Genomic DNA, 18,137 nt, shown 5'->3' on the forward strand with positions numbered 1-18,137 from the left:
GAAATGGCTTTCTTTACTGTACAAGTCATGTGCACTGACAAAAGATTGTGCCTCTGCTCTGGCTTCCTGTATCCGAGAGAGAAGTGCATCAGTGAAACTGTCAGCGATTCAGCCTCCTGCCAGCACAGAGGCAGCCAGTGCCTGTGCCTGCATCCCTGAGATGGTAGCTGGAGCAGAATGATCTTCCCAAAAGCACCAGCAAAGGAATGTCAGAGGCCGGTGTTTCTTTTCACTTAACGCTGGTGTGCCTGTGAAACCGAGTGAGTAGCATTCAGTGTTAGAGGTACTGTGTCACAGCTGTCACTGGTGGGTAAGGCTGAATTTTGGAACCTGAAAGGAATCTGAGTGATTCCTTTAAATGCAAGCTGTACAGCAGCATGCAATTAACTTGTCTGTTCCGTATGAATACATTACATATTATTATTACTTTAATTTGACACATTGATTGATATGTGCCAGTAGGCTTATGATGTAAAAATTAGTAAGAATAACATAGAAGTAATGTGCTAAGATATGGAAAGTATATAATTTAAGTATGTATCTACTATATAATGGTAAGTACAAATTTTCTTTAGTACCTGGGGTACATGCTTCAGCTCTAGTGAAAACTCTTGATCTGCACAGAAGCTGCATTTATCAGTCCTCTCTTTCCTCAACTGTGTGCTTCATGTGGAAAGTCTTGATATCAGATTTTCTTCTGTAAGTTCACCTGAGTGGTAGTGGTACATCATCCCAGTTTCAAGGAAGTGGAAAGGACGGGGAAGGAAGAGATGATACATAGTCTTTGGCTGTTTTATGTTTAATTTCCATGTGTGGTCAGATTGATGACCTAGCTGCTGGATTCTAACGATTTTATGGGGGGAAAATACTGCTGTAGTTTGTACTTATTGTATATCTGTTTTAACCGCAGTAGTGTCTTGATGGAAATAATGAGAGGAAAACCTGAACAGGCGTTGTCCAAAGGCGGCGGCTGCGGTGGTACTCCCAGCTCCGGGAGCACGCTCCGGGCCGTGCTGTGCCTGTCCCTGTGCCTGCGTTGTGGCACTGGCGGCGCCAGGGGACGCGACACGGGGACGGGCAGCGCCGCGGCTCGGGGAGTCCCTGTCCTGGGGGATGTTTTAATGATCCTGGAGAACGAGAGAGGCAGCAACCAGCAATATTTTATATACGCTTTTAGCCGTTCTTGTATTCTTTTTCTTACGCCTTCATTCTTCCCCTGGCACTGCGTTTGACTTTGAAAAGCCTCGGTCATCTTCTTTTCCCTTTTAGCCCATGTTAAAATGCACGTGATTCTGGGGTTTGGGATAAAGCCTGGCTGTCAGGTGCTTCATCCAGTGCCCACTGAGCTACCTTAGTTGAAACAAATAGGACTTTTTTGTCATCTCCTCTTGTATCTCAGCAAATTCCATTTCTTTTTATAGTCTTTCTTCAGCTGAACAGTTTGGAAGCTACTTCTGGTTTGCTCTCCTAGACAGAGAAAAAGGTGCACAGAATCAGTTATTAGGGGAGAACTTCTTATAAAAGTTTCAAGCCATAGTCTGTTCCTCATTTTTGTAAAACTTGTGGAAAATTTCAATACCTCAGTCACACTGAGTTATATCTAGACAATCAATTCAAAGTTGAAGAGTGAGTTGGGGACACTCTGAAAATTCATCATTACATAAACTGAAGAAACCAGGCTAAGAATAGCCCTCAGTGCAGTAGGATCAAGCAGAGCCTCAATTATGTATGCATAAAAGTCTGTCTGTATGAAACCTATTTTGTGACTACTTCATGGTGAATAATGGTAGGAGTAATAGGCAAAACCAGAAGGGCTGATCATGGAAAAAAAAAAGAAAGATTGGTGTCACCTTTATTTTTATATCTTTTCAAAACTGGACTGTTATAGTAGTCGAAGTTGTCAGTGTAATTCTTTATGACAGATTGTCTTAAATAAATGAGCTATAAGCTAACAATTACAAATGTAAAAAAAGAAACAAAAACTACATGAACTACACAAGCAATATAGTATTTTTTCTGCTATTAGTGTAAGCTGATCTGAATGCAGGCCATAAACATTTTTTCTCTTCAATGTAACTCTGTTAATGTACACTGAAACAGAAGATCAAAATCCATTCAAATGTAGTATTTCAGTATCGCAAATGTGTTGCGTCTTTTATGTGTGGTCATACGTGAGTTTGTGTGAGAAATCTTTTTCTAGGTTAAAAAAATCACTATTTGGAAGTGATGAAAATAGCAAATTTACATTTTATCTCCATCAAAATAATTCAAACAATGATAAAACAAATTTGCCCAATCCCGAATTCAACAAGCAATGTGAATTTATGATTTTCTCAGATAAAGATATTCTAAGCATTGATACCACAAAGACAGAGGATCAAATCAAATTTGTCCACAGTGCCATTACCAGAATTTATATGATTCTTCTGTCCCAGTCCTAGCCTGCTTATCCTGCTGCTCTGACAGGAATGTGAGTGATTTCTCCTCCATGCCAGCAGTCTAGAGTATGTATTTCATAAGCTCGGGGCAACATAAGTACTATAGAAATGTGTAGTTTCTTTGCTTTGTCTTCATTGAGTTTTCATAGAGCACTGTACAATAGAGGTGACTGTGCTTGGAATGATGATGGACAGTGAACTGGTACATTAGGATAGGGATAGCTTTTCTGGAGCTAAAATAAAGTGTTAGTCACTGTCATTGTTGTGCAAGTGCAGCTAAGAGATAAATAGGGTTTCTACCACTGTGATGGATAGGGCTTTGTAGCTTCTGCAATTTGGCAAAAGATGTCGAGTAAACAGTACTACTGTTCTTCCTCTTTTTTCCTCAATTTTTGTTATCTTAGCACTGCTGGAAGAGTAACTGAGAGCAGGGCCCCGTTTTTCTGTGTGGTGGTAGAGAACCCTTGTGCCAGTGAAATCTTTGAGATTTTAATTGGAGTAACTTTGGGTTTGTCCATCTTTTGCTGGATAATAATAAGATGTAGTAACTGCAGTGTTATCAGAACATACCCTTTAAACAGCAGACTACATTTTAAAGAAAATCTGTCTATTGTAAAATTAAAAAAAACCTTCTATTTAAGCTGAAAGTGCAGCAGCAAATTTAGTGGAGGAGTTGAGACAGTTGTTGTCCCAGTAGTGACACTGAGTGGTAGCAAGCATATGCTGCAAGTAGGATAATGGCAATGGTGGGAGATAGCTGTGTCTCTATTGGAGATGCATTTGGTCCTGAAAATGACACATTTTTGAAATGAATCTTCCAAACAGCTGTTAGTTAAAAAATAAGCCTCTGACAAATCTCATACTTAAAATTAAAACTCATTGGATTAGTAACATTATAACAAGTAAAAATATTCTTGAGACTCCAGTGTGCCATTTGTTATTTTGACACACTCTTTTAGCATCTCTCTATATATGTGTACACTTTGTACCACTTTTCATTTATGCAAGTATCTGCCTATCTTCAGGCTTGAGTTTTTGTCCTGCAGGATTTGGAATGTAATGGTGTTAAAATGTCTGAAAGACTCTTTCAGAGCTGATTGCTAACCTAAGGAACAAAAAATAAGCTAGATCTTGTTTATGCTAGCCACAAACGTCTGGAGGGGTTACCTGCAGGTATCTCGGGTGAGGGAGTGCAGTTTCTGGTAAATATAGCGGGTGTTGTTTTCTGGGGATTGGGTTAAGAAGCCTACTGGTGGACAGTGTAGAAACAGCAAACGAGGTTTCTGTGCTTTTCAGTTCCCCACGGACCTAAGGACTTTGGTTAACCTCAATTTCGAAAACTGGTTGTTTTGTTGTTAGCACCGCCCTTGAGAAAACTCCCCTCCAGCCGAGGACCCCGGCGCTTGGGCTTTACGGCTCGTAGGACTTCAGGCTCCGCAGACCGACCCGTTTGGAGCCCAGGACAGGGCTTGAGCCCGTGGAGCAGCCCGGGAGCGCGGCCGGGCGGGGCCGAGGGGAGGCGGCGCCGGGCGGGGCGGAGCGGCGGGAGCGGCGGCGCTGTGGCCGGGCGGAGAGCGGCGGAGGCGGCGGCGCTCCGCAGAGCGCTCGGGGCGCAGCGCCGGGCCGGGCCCGCCATGCCGCCCGCCCGCAGGTCTGTCTGTGCGCCGGGCCCGGGGCGGGCGGGGCAAGGCCTTGTGCCTTGTGGCCCGGCCGGGGGGCGCGGAGCCCGGCGGGGCGGGGACGGGGCCGGCGCCGTGGTGGCCGAGGAGCTCTCTGCCCGGGGCTCTTTGCCCGGCAGCGCAGCCCGGGGGCGCGGTGTGTCCGTGCGGGCGCGGCCGGGCGCGGGGCGGCTGCCGGGGGCTGTGCGTGGTGTGCTCTGCTTGTGCACCGCCGCTACCCAGCCGGTGCAGCCGACATGGCTTTCACGGCTTCCAATCTCATTTATTTACTCCCTCTCAGGGTCTCGGGTGAATTACTGGAATGTTCCAGGCTCTCTCTCTATATATTAATTTATATTGCCTAGGTTGTCGTGATTGCGAAGTGCTGCCAGGTTCCGAAGGTGTGTCAATAATTGATTTTTCTCTTTTTAATCAGTGCAATGGACTTTCCTCTCTGTCCTTCATCGTACACTGCCTCGGAGTTGGCTTAGGGGTGGAGTGGCATACTTGTGTCTTGGATGATGTGTGTGCAATATCGTAGTGCTAAAGGATACAGTAACTGTTCATCCCCGAGGTGATGAAATGAGATGATGAGCATTTCCACTCAGTCACAGGCTTTTAGCATGTGTTTACTTTACATGCTACAATTATTGTCCTCCCATTAGGTAGTCGTACATTTCTTGTATTAATGCACAGTCGTGGACTTTTAAGATGGGTAGGTGCCCATTAATCGATTATGGTTTGCTTGAAATGCTATGATCCAGTCTAAGGGCCTGTGTTTGTGTGATACTTAAAATGTGTGTTGATGAACTCTGCCAGCATATTGTATCAGCCAGTGTTTACACAGTATGGAAATAATAATTTCCTGGTATTGTTCCATCTGATATTTATGTGTACACACACAGACTTTCAGAAAATTAATGGAGAAGGCAATAGAAAATGCCAAGAATATATGTAAAAGGCTGCATGAATATATACTTTCTGAATTAAAATTTATCAGAAATATGTATCTTTAAATGTAAGTAATGAAAAAAAATATGTAAGTTGCAATGCATTTTGGACTGCCTTCTCTTTCATCCTTTTACCTGGAAAATGTCTGTAAATATGCACAAAATATTTTAAGGACCTAAACCGTTGAGTAATTTTGATCCTTTGAAGAGGTGAAGTAGATGCTTATAGCCAAAATGCTTTCTGATGGCTTTTTTTTTTTTTTTTTTTTTTTTTTTTTTTTTTTTTTTTTTTTAGTAGTGGATCAAAATCTTGGGCTTGGAGGGAAATTCTGTTTTTTTTTTTTTTTTTTTTTTTTTTGTATTTTTTCCTTTTTGCATATTATTTTATAGAAAATAAACACTTTTGGATTACCTGATTTGTCCAGGTTGGTTATGAGGCAGTCTCTGGGTTTTTTTGCTTGGCTTTGCCCAGTGCCCTGTTCTTACTGCAGCAGTAGCCACATTCCCATTTGGATGTCTCACATCTGATGCTGAAATGATAAGTGATTCCCTTTGGAGATGAAGTGAGTTAGAATTGATTGGAACAGTTCTTGTCCTATTAGCAATATGGCTTTGTTGTTATGTGTATCAATGATTTGGAAAGAGAAGGTTGAAATTGGTTGGAGGCTGGGTCTAGTAGATGTTTGGCTTCCTTATAGTCCTGACTTCAGGGGACAGCTTGCAAATCTCTTTAAGTGTTAAGGAATAAGCCCCTCTATTCAAATAGAAGTGAATTCAGTTGAGAGTGATTTGGATTGGAGGATAACATGCCTTCAGAAAGGTAATTCAAAAAATTGTAGGAATCCTGTGGCTAGTTACTGCAGCCAGAGTGGGTCCCTGCAGTCACCCATTTGGGTGGTTGTTTCAAAGGTGAGAATGTAGTGTGACTCTCTGCAGTGAGATCTGACACGAGAAATGGCTCTTCTAGGCAGCTGGAGCTGCTCACAAACAACAATTATGGAAATGAAGGACAAAAGGACTCAATTTCCCTTTGCTATCCAGTAGGTGTTGAAAGGAAAGTTGGAGCATAACCAATACTGGGAAAAATGATAAAGCTCTCAGTCCAGAACCTGGCTTGTGCCTCCTGTGTCTCAGCAGGTGCCCAGTTCAGCAGCAAGCAGTCTTGGTCCTTGGCTCATCTGACAGAAGCAATTCTATGTCATCACCCAAAAAGCAGCTGACTGACAAACCTCCTCATCATGATCAATAAGCTAAAAGGGTCAATGGCTTTATAGGTGTAGCTCTTGTTTTAGTGAGGTATCTACTTGCTGGTGGAGTTAGTGATGGTGTGAGTGGCTGCCTGCCACAAAGTTGGTGGCTTCTCACTCCCTCTTGTGAGCAATCTGCATCCTCATGGGAAGAAAATGTCCACATCATGTTGCTGCCATGTCTGCTCTGAGTTTGTCCTGGGGGTTAAGATTGCTTTCCTAAAAAGAGGAAATGTAATGCTACATTTGATGAGTGAAGTCAGCATTAAGAGCACTCCCTCAAGTGATCTGCTTTGACTAGGAAGGAAAGCAAAGTAGGAGAAACAAGTCTTCCATTTTTTTCCTTTCCAGAATCTTATTCCCTTGTCATTTTCCGTAGCCAGATTTAAGAAACGATGAGTTAGTGACAAAATTCACAGCAGGCTAGAGAAATTATATTTTCCTCCCCAAACAAAATGTTTCACATTGATATATCAAACACTTACAGAGGAGTATTTTTCCTTCCCTTTTCTTTGCAAATCCTTTTACTGTAGGTGGAAAGCTGTATGTCTTTTTTCCTGGTCAAAATGTCAGGTGGGTGTGAGTGGTTGTGCTGGTGCTGGAACTGGTATGTTGGGAGCTGTTTGTTCAGTTTTGGGGTGGGTGGCCCTCTGCAGCCTTGCAGGGGATCGTGGCTGTGTTATCTGCACTCGGGCAGAGTGTAGGCAAGCTTCAAGAGGTCTAGTGGTGCTTCCCAGTGGGTTGCAGTGCAGAAGGTTGTAATAAGTGCCCACAACCAGGTGCAGTGCTTTGCTCTTGCACCTGTGCTGCTCCCAGTCTCTGCTCAAGCTTGGAGAAAGAGTGCCAGCTCAGTACCATATCATCCTCCTGACCTTCCTATACTTGAGAATTAATGACTCATCGTGGAACCACAGTTCATCCTTTAGGAAGACTTCTGGATTAGACTTGAATTTTTCAATGTGTAGAGTACTCATCATAATCTCAGTAAGCCTTTCAGATTGTTATTTATCATAAGAGGTAAACTGTGCTTTCAGTTGCGTGCCTCAAATTCCTGGTGCTGTGTGGTCCAATGCCTCTGTCCCTGCTTGGTGAAGCTGTTATTCTGTGTTATTCTCAGTTATTCTGTGCCCTGTAGTACTCCTGAGCTGTAATTAAGCATGCTGTGTGTGGATCCCACCGAGGTGCCATTTCTTCCCTGTTGCTGCTTTTCCTTTGGTTTCTCTGTATGTTTTGCAGGGTTTTTTTCTACATCCTTCTTAAAATGTGGGTTGTATGAGTACCCATGTTTAAGTAATGGTAATATCAAAACATACAAACTTAGCAGGGACATTGTACCTGTTTATACAGGCAAGATATATTTTTATCTTTTGGTTACAATGCCAAAATAGTATGGTTTATGTTTCATTTTGTGTTCACTTTAAGATTTAAAAGCTTTTTGTTAGTATTATTTCTAGAAAGGAAATTTTCTTACTGTACTGTCACCTAATAGTGACTGATTTTGGGATCTTCTAATAGTGTTTCTGAAGATATCTGAGGGCCATTTCCTCAAAATCTAAGACACTGTGGGCAAGGATCGGTTCCAGTGCACCAGGTAGAGGAAATCACAGCTTTGTTTTAGAGAAGTTTACAGTGAGAGCTATTGCTTCCTTGAACTCAGTCTTGTATTGAGAAAAGTTAATGTATTCCCTGACTCATTTTTTTCAAGTAAATTTAGCCTTTTCTAGCAGTGCTCTCCTGTCTGCTGTTACTCTAGTCTATTTTTTATGCTTTCTGCCCCACATGCCATCTGTCTTATTTTCTAGTTTGTTTTCTTTTGAAGTATTCTAAGGTGACACAGCAGATAGAAAAAAAGTCTGAATATTCACAAAGCATCACTGCCACCTTGATTCAGAGGGGAAGAGGTGTGGATGGCTTTCTGCCAAATCAGGTGATGCTGTGATTGCAAAAAATCGTTGGATCTGCCTAGGTTGTTACTTTGGAGATGCTGCGTGGAGCAACTCGATGTTGTCAGTGGCTTGGCACTGCTTCTGTGCTGTGTCAGTAGGCTTTTGCTGTAGTTAACTGTCTCGTGGTTAAGTAGTGCTCCAGTCTGATGGCAAGGGCTTTATTTTACTCTCAACTTAAGAAGTACCGTTTTTAGAATGCTTTTAAAGCAGCTGTGGTGATGCCAAAGACCTGGGTACTTGTAATAATGCTGGATTTAATCTGCATGCAGATTTTGGTAGCTGCAGTAAACTCAGCAAAACTTTGTAGGCCAGAGAGTGTCTTGAGTTCTTCCTTTATACTTTCTCACAAAAGTTCAGATAATTCAGGGAAGCATTGAAGTGTATAATAATTTTACACATGAAGATTTTTTACATGATATTTAGAATTTATATTAGAAAGAAATTCTTCTCTTATATAAACAGTGTTTGACATTTTGTACTCCCTTTTTTCATCCTGGTTGCTAATCAAGCCTTTTGTAGTGATGCTGCTAAAGACTCCTACAGGTATGAGCTGTGGTAATCTGTGACATAAAATCTGGTCTGTACCTTCTGTCCCAGCTCCAGAAACTTGTGAAATCATGTATCGTCTGGTAGCTGTGTGGTATAAGTGGTGATATATTGGTGAAGAACCAAGGAGATTAAATTTTTACTTTGTTGTTGAACAGTGTGCTGAAATGTGGCCAGGTATGTGATTTTTTTTTTTTTTTTTTTTTTTTTTTTTTTTTTTCCCTGCTGTGAGCCAGTCACTTGTGCAGATCTGGCCCAAATGATTAACAGCTGATGAACATGAGAGCCCTCTTGCCACCCGAACATCGAACATGTGCAGTCAGGTCACAAGCAGCCTGGGTCATCATCAGGCCAGTTAGGAAACAAATTGAGAACCACAAAGGAGTGACAAGGGTGGCTTTCTGCCAATGCCAGAGGTTGTTCTCTAGTCCTCATGGTTAGGTATCCACTGAAGAGATTTCATTTGATTTACAGGTAATTTGATTTTTTGGTTTTGTTCTGAGGTATTGGGATTTTTGTGTTTTTTTTAGTGTATGGTGCTGAGCGATGTTGGTTAGGTGTGCCTTTTATTTAGGGTTGGATAGAGGGTAGCATCACATCAGTGTGCAGAGGCTAGGCAAGAGCTTCCTGTGACATCTGCATTTGTGTCCTGCTACAGTCATACTTACAGGATGGAAAGGAAAACCTCCTTTGGGCTTGTGCTGATGTGGTTGCTCACATCACAGCACATCAAATGTCCATTTGTTTCCTTCGATCAGGAATTCTAGATTCCTTAAAAACGGGTCTCTGCTGCTAACTGATCCCTCAGTGGACAAATTTTTAAGTAGGTTGTTTGTTTTGAAAATTGGATTCTGTTTGTAGTGCATCATTTCTGTTAGTACAAGTAACACATGGGTTGACTTGAAAAGAGATTGAGATGAAGATTCATTTTCTTTTCTCTTGCACTGTTGACACTGTGCACCTGACCTATTGCTTGAGAAGTAATTTTCAGTGTTTTGTCAACTAGTTGTGTCCTTTTCTATGCTCTGCTCTGATAGTTCCCAGTCCTAGGCTGAGCCTGGTAAATAATAGGGGGTTTTAGACCTTGAAACCAAAATGATAAAGCAAAGCCAAGAAGTCATGTGTCTTCTACAGAGACATTGGAAAGAGCAAGGAACATGAACCCTGGGATTGAACCAGACCTTAGATGCTGGCATGTTTTGGAGGATTCTCCTGGCCTCTGTGGATGGTGAGCTGTGGGATAACACTGCATCCAGAAGAGCAGTTCCTAGCCCTTCTTCTCAACTATGAACACAATTCAAGTTAAGTTTATGAGAAGTGCAAGGCAGGTGCATTTGTTTCTTTGTTTTCCTCCAGGGAAGGAGATGTAGACTCAGACCTGGCAGAGCAGAGCAATGCTGCTCCTTGCAGAACTGGGACCTTGCTCCATTAGGAATGAGCCATGATTGAAGGGTGCTGTGGGTAGTGTGTGCAAATGCAGGTGGAAAGTCAAGAAGGTTTGCAAAGTGGTGCAGCTGAAGGAGCCACTTGTAGCACCATACCTGATTTTTAAGGTGCTTCTGAGGAGACATGTATTTCTTTTTACTTGGTAACTATCATGTGCTCATTTTGTTGTGGACCAGTGTAGAGTTTGGGATGTAAAGACTTCAAGTTACAAAATGCATTTCTGGGGAAAAACTGTCATCCCTTAGTAAATGGTGACAGTCCTTCAAAAGCCTCTCCTCTGATTGTGGGGTTTTCTTGCTGGGTTTGGTTTTTGTTTTTTGTTTTTTTGTTTTTTTTCTCCATTTGATGATTGCTTTGGTTTGGTTGGGTTTTTTTTTTTTATCTAGAAGCTTTGAAAAGAATCAGACTTCCATGGATGTCACTGGAATCAGGACTTCACATTCAGTACTGAGTACAGTTTTCAAATCTTACCTGCTTTGCTGTCAGCATTATATTACAATTAAAATAAAATGTTCTGCAGTACTGTGTTTCACATCTGGTGTATAAGTTTTGATTTCTTCTTTGTACCACATACTTTTTTTGTGAATTCTGTGATGAAAGACCTGTGAATGTTTTTCTCACTGAAAGGCTCTAGGATGACAGAATCCAATGTTATAAATTGGAATTTACTTCATCTGGCTTTGAAACATATCCTGCTCCTTATCACTTATTTTTTGCCCATTCTTTTTACTTCCCTTAGTCCAGCATGCAGATATCTCAGGAAAGCAATTTTGAACTGTGGAAGCTAGACCTGTTCGTGAGGTCAGCCCAGCTATGTTTTGGGATTGGATGCATGAGTTTTAATCCTAGGTCCTGCCATAATTATTGGCAAGAACATGAGTAGGTTTATAGTTAAACTTGATGACTTTAAAGGTCTTTTTCAACCTAAATGATCCTTGATTCTATGAATCAACTCTGAGGTAATACCCTTTTCACAGGTAATGTGTCTGTCCTTTTTAGCTACAAATGACTAATGCACTGTGATGGGGCAGGTGCAAACTGCTTTTTGTTTTTCTTTTTTTAAGCATAGATCTCTATCCAGTTTTAACACCAAAAATGGAAGGACTAAGGCCACTCAAAAATAGGTGCTTTAACATGGAAAAAAGCAAGGCCAAATTCAAAACTTGTTAATGCATTAACTGCTTTGGCTGACTTCAGCTTGAGAAGGGGCAAGCAATAGCTGTAAACAAGAAAATACAAAGTTTTGTTTGAAACATTAGCAGCTATGTCGGGTACCACCTGCTGTGAACAGAAATTTATCAGCTTTCATCTTTGGGCCCCAGTTGTGCATGTGTGTGCTTAGGTGTCACAAACATATCTGTGTGAGTAGTCCCTCTGAATGCTCTTGGCACAGGAGTAGAGAGCTCAGAGTCTCTGTTGTGGCACCTGGTTGATGTGGCTGACTTGCATGGCTTTTATGAAAATGCAACACTGGAGAAATTGCAGCTGCCATTTTTCTGACTGTGGTGTTTGGTTTTCTTCCCTGCAGCAAGAGGAGATATCTAGCTTTAAAATGCTGAGTTACTTTGTTGGTGCTATCAGTGTTTGATTTTTAGTTTCAAAATTAGTCTGTTTTGTTCAACAAGAGAACCTCAGTTCTGTAATAGGGTTTACTACACTTGAGTAACCTGAAAGTAAAATATATACTGCTACTGCTTTGCCAGAAAACTTCTACACATCTGTTTTTTATGCAAGAGTGCTCAAGCCTAATTCAGATGTATTTTTAACGTTTTTGTTGTTTAGTTAAGCCCTGAACCATCTCACTGATTGAACGCATGCAGAGTTGAGCAAGTAAAAGCCCAATTAGGTATGCTGAAGGAAGGATGGCATACAACAGTTTTGTATGAATCATAACATTGTTCTATCTTCTCTGCATACATCGACATAGGTAACTTTACTTACCTGAATAATTTTGAGGAGTTGGTTGTGCACAGATGGTTAGAATACAGAAAAATAGAAAGAACTTTTCTGCTTCTGAAGAAGCAGTAGCTCTTCAAAGAGTCACTGACTAATTAATAGGTAAGTGTGACTGTGCTCTGATGTATAGCAAGGGGAAGTCCATTTGAGAGGGGAGTTTTTGCACTGCATATGGCGCAAGGTGACTTGGTACAAGGTCAGCAACACTGTGTAGTGTTTACAGGAATCTGGAGGTGGAGGAAGGAAAAAAGGTAAGAGAAGTTTTCAGGATATTTCAGAAGGGCAAGACAACTAAATAATCTTTACACAATGTATAAAGGGATTTTGCAAGGAAGAAAGGAATAATTAGAAACATTGCTGCTTTTTAAAAGCAGTCTGTGCAGTCTGAAGAGAGTTCAGTTTGTTGTTGATCATTGTAATTTTGATGCACCTTACACTGCCAGGATTGGAGCACCTGTGAGGCTGCACAGGTATAATACAAGGTCACACTCAGCAGACTGCAATAAATTTTGCAGGTTAAGCAATTGAAAAGTGAATAGTGAAGGTTTCCAGTGTTAATTTTGTACATTACAAATGTACAGGATTTTGTGTTACAATTAAACTGTTCATTGTTACTTAATATACAGTGTAAGCAGGTGGCACAGTTCAGGTTGCTATGGAAACCTGGCATTTTGGTTCTGTTAACAGTACTTCAGATAGGAAAACATTTGCATCACATTACTGCTAGACTCCTTTCTGCCCCCACTCCTCAGTTTCTTTGCTTCTCAATTGGGAGGTAGATGATAAAGAAGAAACGATGACCTGGAAGTTGCATGAATCAGGGTCCATTGTAAAAAGAGGTGTTGAGCTAAAACTTAAAATTTATAATTTTACCTTCAAGTGACTCTTGTGTCTAGTTGCTTTTTTGAAGTAATGAATTATCTTTCACAATGTAGTATCTCTGGTTTGATTTGAGGTTCTTTTTCTAAACGCCTGAAAATGATGGGGTACTTTTTAAAGAGAAGTTTCCAGTAATTTTCAAGGCATGATTATGCATATTGCTGGAAATGTGTTTGACATAAAAAACTAACCATTTCTAGTGCTTTCTGTTAGACTGATGGATGTGTTCATCACGTGTTTCTTGTTGCCTGGTCTTGTCCTGTAAAGCATTAAGAATGTGTTAATCAAGTCTCATTGAGTGTCAAGTCTCATTGACAATAGGAATATTTAGTATAAACCTTTGTGACCTGAACTAATTAATAATTGTAAACAGAAGGTGGTTTATGGTATCTGTGATTGACAATATAGATATTTGTGCCAAGCATCAAGACACATCTTTGTGATTTAAGTCTTCAAACACCAGTCTCTTTCTGCTCTACCTCAGCTTTATTTACATTTCATACAAATGTCTTTCTTGTGTTGGTCAGAAAAGGGCTGAGAAGAGAGCAAGTTTGCTGTGAAGCTGAGGTCATATGTTTGTCTTTTGTAGTCAGTTTGTCATCCCATGAATGCTGGCTCTCATCTTTCCATGTGTGTGCTTGCTGATGCCCACAGAACAAAGTTGCTGCTCAAGGAGTCACACTGATGGTTTTCTGCCCAAGCTGTGCTGCAGGTCTGTCTGATGTGAGGGTGTGCTTGTAATTCAGCTGTGTGCAGCAAAGCCTGCTGGAAGGGGGTGTGAGCTGGCATGGTGGGATATAAACTGAAATGCAGATACAGAGCCACTCTGCTGAGTCTGCTGTGAGTCATTGGTGTGGTAATTTTGGGTGGAGGAGTGCTAACAAGCAGCTGAAGTGGGCAAAAGGGACAAAGGCAAAGGGCAGTAATACTTGAAACTGGCAGCTGCTTGCTCCATGGACAGATTCTAACAGCCTGAGACAGGGAAAGCTCAAATTCTTTGGCTTGGCACTTTGACTGGTCGCGGTCCCCTTAATCACCAAAGGATATTTGCAGTTCATCTGTCTGCTGTGATGCTGCTGTTTTGCCAGTGCAAATCCCATATTGTGTCCTGTGTAAGCTAATTCATAGAAGCAACTCTGGAGTGTGGCCAGGCCTGGAATATGTGAGGCTGTGGTTCCAGTGGCCTTTTGCAGCATTCTGAGTATGGGAAGAGGAGAATCTAAGGAGGACTTGATCATGGCCTTTATAAACCTGGTAGAGAGTCTGTCGTTTATTGGGTATGGGTGTGATGTGGTTGCTTGTATGCATCTTTCTTGACCTTATCAAAACAGATGTGCAAGGCTTCTTTGAAATACTAAACAGATCATGAAACTAGTTGTTGTGAACAAGGAACATGATAACATTAACTGACAAAACAGCAAGGTAGTGCTAGGGAGATTGTCTAAATGCTAGTTGAATGTTCATCAGTTTTTTGTATTTTAGAAAACTACAAGTAGTTGGTGTTTTGTGTATATGCCTACATGCTCTGGGCAGAGGTAAAGGAGCACTAATGTCCATCTTACCCTCTCTGGGTATGGTAAACCTCATCCTTCTATGGTTCATATAATCACAGAGTCATTAAGGTTGGAAAAGACCTCTAAGATCATCAAATCCAATTTTTGACCAAGTCCATATTGTAAAGTGCCATGTCTGCTCATTTTTTTAAGGAATAGTGACTCCCCGTCTTCCTTGGGGAGTACAATCCAATCCTTAACCACTATTCTAGCAAAGGAATATTTCAAAATATCTACCATGAACCTCCCCTGGCACAGTTTAAGTCCTTTCCTTGTGTCCTATTATTAGTTGCCTGGGAGAAGAGGCTGACTGCCACCTTCCTGCCTCTTTCTTTCCAGTGGTTGTAGAGGGCAACACTGTGTATACTTGTACAATGTGAGTGTGAAAAGCTGCTGGGTCAGAGGGCTTGGACTTCATGCTTATTTGAATTGGGGTAGGTTGAAACAGGAGATTCAGTAAGATGAAGGTATTAATTATTTTAGAACATCTACAGCAATGTTCTTTTTGACCTAAAAATGAAAATCTTCCCAGGTGGCCTGATTTCCAACAGCACTGCACTTTTACATTTGGAATAGCATAGCACTCTGCCCGTTAATAGTTTATGCTGTGTTTTGTAACCGGTTTCTGTCTAGCAATTGAAGCTGAGTTAAGCAGTAAAATGCATTGTTCTGTATGGAAAATGCATCTGGTGATGTTCAGCTACCAATAAGGGAAGATTAAATCTCGATGTTTTTGTCTTGTGACAACCTGAGTGGTGATGTGGAATTTCTGGTAGCTCATTTGTTTCCTCTTACTCTGTGTGAAACATGGCAGCCTGAGTTAGTGGGTTAAAGCATCTTCCTGAGCAAGGCAGGAATAATTTGTCTGGAGAGTTCTTTGGAGTTGCATGAAGTTGTGTTATTGTTCTGTTTCTGAATCAGAAATATTTATGCTACATTGATTGTCATTTATTTTATTTGAACTTTGTTCATGTGGACAGACTGTTGGAAATCCAGTAGGGGCACTGAAGGTGATCTAAGCTTAGCCTGTTCTTACTTCATTAGTAGGGAATGAAAATGCTTGAACTTTTAGTTTACTACACTACTGTAGGGGGAATAATAACCTCCTAAAGATTGTACCCTGTTCCTCAAGAGTGAGGGTGTTTGTTTTCTTCGCCTGTCTTATCTCCAGATCTTATCTTCACTGTCCTTGAGAGCCTGCAGCATGCAAATAGCCACATTGAATCTCTTTGCTTCTCTCTATTTGGAGACACAGAAATTGTGACTGTGTTTAATCTGAACAAGAAGTCTAGAAATTGCTTCTGCTTACACACTTACTTTTCTGTCTCTTAGTTTTTGTATTTTTATTTTTTGTGGATCTAAAGAGTGTACCTTTGTCACAAGAAACGTGGCAGGCATAATACTTCAAAGGTGAAAGGCATAAAGAAGGGTTATTCACCTAAGCAAAGGTAGAGTAGCTCTCCTGGGTTAGTTTAGCACCCTCCAGTTATGTGTAATGAACTGGAATGTCTTTATAGAGCTTATTAATGTTTTAGAATTAACAACACACTATGCATCATAACTATAATGTAACTATATAATTGTTTTAAAATAATTCCATATTCCAGATGGCTTTAGAATAAATAATTTTTGTCCATTCTGTTGAATGTATTAAGTCTGTGCTAGATACTTTTCTGAAAGCTTCCAATCTCACTTCAGGTCATTCTACCTAAAGAAAAGACTAAAAAAAGTTGTAGTTTATTCTCCTCTTTGCTGGCTGTACGTTTCTGTTATGTTTCATCTTGAGATCCTATAGTGTTTATACAGAAACTTGTATTTTCTATTACACCAAGTAAAATATACTAGCAGAACCTAAAAGCAGTAGAACTCAGCCTGGTTAGTCCAGTCAGTGAGGCATTAATGAAATGCTGCAAAGTTTAGCATTTCTCTTAAAGTGCAAATGTGCATTCACTTTCCTGATTTTAAAAATGGGAGTTCTATGGAAATAAATGCAAGAGTTATTAGTGGTGTTTTGGCTTGTGAAGATTAATAATAGGCATTTATGTGACCAGTAGCAAATTAAAACATCTCCTCTTCCACGTTAAACTGCTTCTGTCGCCTTATGTTTAAATATGGTGTGTGTTTTTATTTATTTGCATCTGTACAGTGCTCTGGTAACTGCTTTGGGCTCATCAGAGGCACAACTAGCAAGCCCCAAGGGTTCAATTTCAGATCTAATACACTGAAACTCCTTCCCTTCTATCTGTGATTTTTTTCTACAATTTCTTACTCTTCCAGCTTGAGAGATATTTTTAATATTGCTCTTGGAGTGCTACAGACATACCTTTTCTATTTTTTTTGTCTTAGTACTGGCTTATTGGTGTAACCCTTGTCATCTCTCATGCTGCGTCTTTTAGGGGTCAGAATTGGCACATGTATCCAGAAGACTTGTTATTCATAAGAAAACACTCTGCTGCAGAGTTGCAGACCTAAGCCAGCCATTAGTAATGCTTCGTGTCTGAACATGGCCAGTTTTGAATGTTGGTATTACAGCAGGTGATAGGAAGCGTGCAGTGCTGTGAACAGGTGTGTGTGGTGTTTGTAGTCTCAGGGGCAGAGGTATAACAGAGAAACAAAAATTTAAAAATTACTGTTGTGTGGGACACTGTAGCATAGAGCAGATGAGAGCTACGTGGTGTGTCTGGGCAGCATCCTGTTCCTTCAGCACAGTGGGGTTTCCCTTGCTATAGCCATGTCTGCTTGGCTGTCTCACTGGGAGTCTTGTGCCTTCATCTGCTCTGCCTTCCTAACTGGAAAATTTGTGTGCAGACCTCTCGCCTTCCCTGCTTGTTGTTCACAGTATGATTGTTGTCACTGTCTCTTGCATTATGAGGCTCCTGCTAAGGTATGGAATACACTACCCTTGATGTGGTTTTCCTAAACTCAATTAATTGCTTTTTTTTACATACTTGCTCCTTGCTGAAGGAGCCTGAGTGAGCCTGGATCCTCAGAGGAGTTAGTTAGGCTTTTTATTTTCTTTTGTAGATCTAAGCTATGATTCTTATGTATATGCCTGCAGAGCCAGATAAAATCGAGACTGTACTATTGGTTTCCAAAATTAATCAGTTTAAATTTCACAGAAAACAATAACTATCTCCTTGTCAAAGTAATCTTCTCCTGTTTTCTCATTGCTGGTTGTTATTGAGGCTGGATTAAAGCTACTAGGAGGATACTTGCACACGTTGCTCTTCTTCTCTCATTTGAGCATGTCTCCACATGTAATTCTTACAGTTCAGCTCCCCATTTGCAAAGCAGGGAATTACATAATTTTCCTACCTCATGAGACGTTGAGGAGACACTGACTCTACAGGATCATGAAAAATATGTCTAGAGACTTGCATGGTCTTGAATGTTTCTTTTTCTCTGTATGTTTTTCCATGACTTGCAGTGGGCACAGATGGCCAGAGAAAAGCTATCAAGTCCACTAAATGTTCTGAAAATAATCAGATGCTTCATTGGCTTCTGCATTGCTGTGCTGT

The 18,137-nt window shown here is 40.9% G+C and overlaps 1 protein-coding gene and 1 long non-coding RNA gene across 6 annotated transcripts in view; both read left to right on the top strand.

Annotated features, from left to right (window-relative positions):
* LOC130251045 (uncharacterized) lies at positions 1-1,838 on the top strand. Its single transcript, XR_008840087.1, has 2 exons — positions 1-260; positions 911-1,838. It is a non-coding gene; the product is annotated as an uncharacterized LOC130251045 (long non-coding RNA).
* A 2,153-nt stretch (positions 1,839-3,991) lies between these two features.
* The window catches only part of NCOA7 (nuclear receptor coactivator 7), a 76,039-nt gene continuing 61,893 nt past the window's right edge, over positions 3,992-18,137 (top strand). For all 5 annotated transcript variants that reach the window (XM_056487384.1, XM_056487387.1, XM_056487385.1 and 2 more), the window contains exon 1: positions 3,992-4,089. The gene's annotated coding sequence lies outside the window, so the exon portion shown is untranslated. The remainder of the gene's footprint in view (positions 4,090-18,137) is intronic.

This window comes from Oenanthe melanoleuca, chromosome 3 (genome assembly GCF_029582105.1).
Source record: "Oenanthe melanoleuca isolate GR-GAL-2019-014 chromosome 3, OMel1.0, whole genome shotgun sequence".
In the NCBI taxonomy this organism is placed as follows: domain Eukaryota; kingdom Metazoa; phylum Chordata; class Aves; order Passeriformes; family Muscicapidae; genus Oenanthe; species Oenanthe melanoleuca.